The sequence below is a fragment of the Arachis hypogaea genome, chromosome 12 (genome assembly GCF_003086295.3).
Source record: "Arachis hypogaea cultivar Tifrunner chromosome 12, arahy.Tifrunner.gnm2.J5K5, whole genome shotgun sequence".
Lineage (NCBI taxonomy): Eukaryota > Viridiplantae > Streptophyta > Magnoliopsida > Fabales > Fabaceae > Arachis > Arachis hypogaea.
In genome coordinates this window covers 43,340,441-43,343,284 of record NC_092047.1, presented here as the reverse complement: position 1 = coordinate 43,343,284, position 2,844 = coordinate 43,340,441, and the positions used below count along the sequence as shown (strand labels likewise).

Here is a 2,844-nt window from a genome sequence, read left to right as displayed (position 1 = left end):
GAAATTATTGCTAACATTTAATGTTTTGATTCAAAAATTTCAAGTTGTTACTTGCCTATTAAGAAAAGTTCAATCTTTAGATTCTAGAATCATATCTTTTAGTTTCTTGTTAGTCAAGTCATCAACTTTAATTTTCAAAAATCAAATCTTTTTAATTTCCTTTTCAAATCTTTTTCAAAATGAATTTCAATCATATCTTTTTCAAAATTTAATTTCAAAATCCTTTTCTAATTTCTTATCTTTTCAAAATTGATTTTCAAATCTTTTTCAATTAATTTTCTTTCTCTCTAATTTTCGAAAACCAACTAACAACTTTTTCAAAAATCTTTTTAATTAATTAATTTATTTATTTTTCAAATTACTTTTATTCCTTTTCTTAATTTCGAATTCTAACTAATAATTAAAATAAAAATAAAAATATTTTTATTTTATTTTAATTTTCGAATACTTCTTCTCTCTCATCTCTTTCTATTTCTTTTATTTATTCACTGACATCCCTCTTCTTAAAATTTGAACCCTCTCCCTCTCTCTGTGTTCGAATTTTTCTTATTCCCTCTCTACCTCATTCTTCTATTCTTCCATTCTTCTACTTACATAAAGGAATCTCTATACTGTGACATAGAGGATTCCTCTTCTTTTCTATTCTCTTCTTTTTCATATGAGCAAAAACAGGGATAAGGACATTCTTGTTGAAGCTGATCCTGAACCTGAAAGGACTCTGAAGAGAAAAGCTAAGAGAAGCTAAAGCACAACACTCCGGAGAGGACCTTACAGAAATTTTCGAAAAAGAAGAAGACATGACAGCCAAAAATAACAACAATGGTGGAGATGCAAGGAAGATGCTTGGTGACTTTACTATACCAACTTCTGACTTCTATGGAAGAAGCATCTCAATTCCTGCAATTGGAGCAAACAACTTTGAGCTTAAGCCTCAATTAGTTTCTCTAATGCAGCAGAATTACAAGTTTCATGGACTCCTATTGGAAGATCCTCATCAGTTCTTAGCTGAATTCTTGCAAATCTGTGACACTGTTAAGACCAATGGGGTTAATCCTAAGGTCTACAGGCTTATACTTTTCTCCTTTGTTGTAAGAGACAGAGCTAGGATATGGTTGGACTCAACCTAAAGAAAGCCTGAACTCTTGAGAAAAGTTGGTCAATGCTTTCTTGGCCAAATTCTTTCCGCCTCAAAAGTTGAGCAAGCTTAGAGTGGAAGTCCATACCTTCAGACAGAAGGAAGGTGAATCCCTCTATGAAGCTTGGGAAAGATACAAGCAATTGATCAGAAGGTGTCCTTCTGACATGCTTTCAGAATGGAGCATCCTATGTATATTCTATGATGGTCTGTCTGAATTATCCAAGATGTCCTTGGATCACTCTGCTGGTGGATCTCTTCATTTGAAGAAGACGCCTACAGAAGCCCAGGAACTCATTGAAATGGTTGCAAATAACCAATTCATGTATACTTCTTAAAGAAATCCTGTGAATAATGGGATGACTCAAAAGAAAGGAGTTCTTGAGATTGATACTCTGAATGCCATATTGGCTCAGAATAAAATATTGACTAAGTAAATCAATATGATTTCTCAAAATCTGACTGGAATACAAGCTGCATCCGGCATTACTAAAGAAGCTTCATCTGAAGGAGAAGCTTATGACCCTGAGAATCCTGGAATGGAAGAGGTGAATTACATGGGAGAATCCTATGGAAATACCTATAATCCTTCATGGAAGAATCATCCTAATTTCTCATGGAAGGATCAACAGAAGCCTAATCAAGGCTTCAATAATAATAATGGTGGGAGAAATAGGTTTGGCAATAGCAAGCCTTTTCCATCATCTTCTGAGCAACAAACAGAGAATTCTAAGTAGAGCCTCTCTGACTTAGCAACCATAGTCTCTGATCTATCTAAGACCACTCTCAGTTTTATGACTAAAACAAGGTCCTCTATAAGAAATTTGGAGGCACAAGTGGGTCAGCTGAGTAAAAAAGTTACTGAAATCCCTCCTAATACTCTACCAAACAATACAGAAGAGAATCCAAAGAGAGAATGCAAGGCCATCAATATACCCAACATGGCCGAAACTATAGAGGAGGAAGAGGTAGTGATTTCCAGTGAGGAAGACCTCAATGGATGTCCACTGACCACTAAGGAGTTCCCTAATGAGGAACCAAAGAAATCTGAGGCTCATATAGAGACCATAGAGATTCCACTTAACTTACTGTTGCCATTCATGAGCTCTGATGAGTATTCTTCCTTTGAAGAGGATGAAGATATTATTGAAGAGCAAGTTGCTCAATATCTAGGAGCAATCATAAAGTGGAATGCCAAGTTATTTGGTAATAAGACTTGGGAGGATGAACCTCCATTGCTCATCAAAGAACTGAATGCCTTGGTTCAACTGAAATTACCTCAGAAGAAACCGGATCCCGGAAAATTCTTAATACCCTGTACCATAGGCACCATGACCTTGACCTTTAAGAAGGCTCTATGTGACCTGGGGTCAGGTATAAACCTCATGCCACTCTCTGTAATGGAGAAACTAGGGATCTTTGAGGTACAAGCTGCAAGAATCTCACTAGAGATGGCAGACTGATGAGCGGATAATTTATACGCTTTTTGGCATTGTTTTTAGTATGTTTTTAGTAGGATCTAGTTACTTTTAGGGATGTTTTTATTAGTTTTTATGTTAAATTCATATTTCTAGACTTTACTATGAGTTTGTATGTTTTTCTGTGATTTCAGGTATTTTCTGGCAGAAATTGAGGGACTTGAGCAAAAATCAGATTCAGATGTTGAAGGAGGACTGCTGATGCTGTTGAATTCTGACCTTTTTGCACTC

At 35.6% G+C, this 2,844-nt stretch overlaps 1 non-coding gene across 1 annotated transcript; it reads right to left on the bottom strand.

Moving 5' to 3' along the window:
• Window positions 1-1,200: 1,200 nt before the first annotated feature.
• LOC112730846 (small nucleolar RNA R71) lies at window positions 1,201-1,308 on the bottom strand. The gene has a single exon (XR_003166652.1). It is a non-coding gene; the product is annotated as a small nucleolar RNA R71 (small nucleolar RNA).
• Between the last annotated feature and the right edge of the window lie 1,536 nt (window positions 1,309-2,844).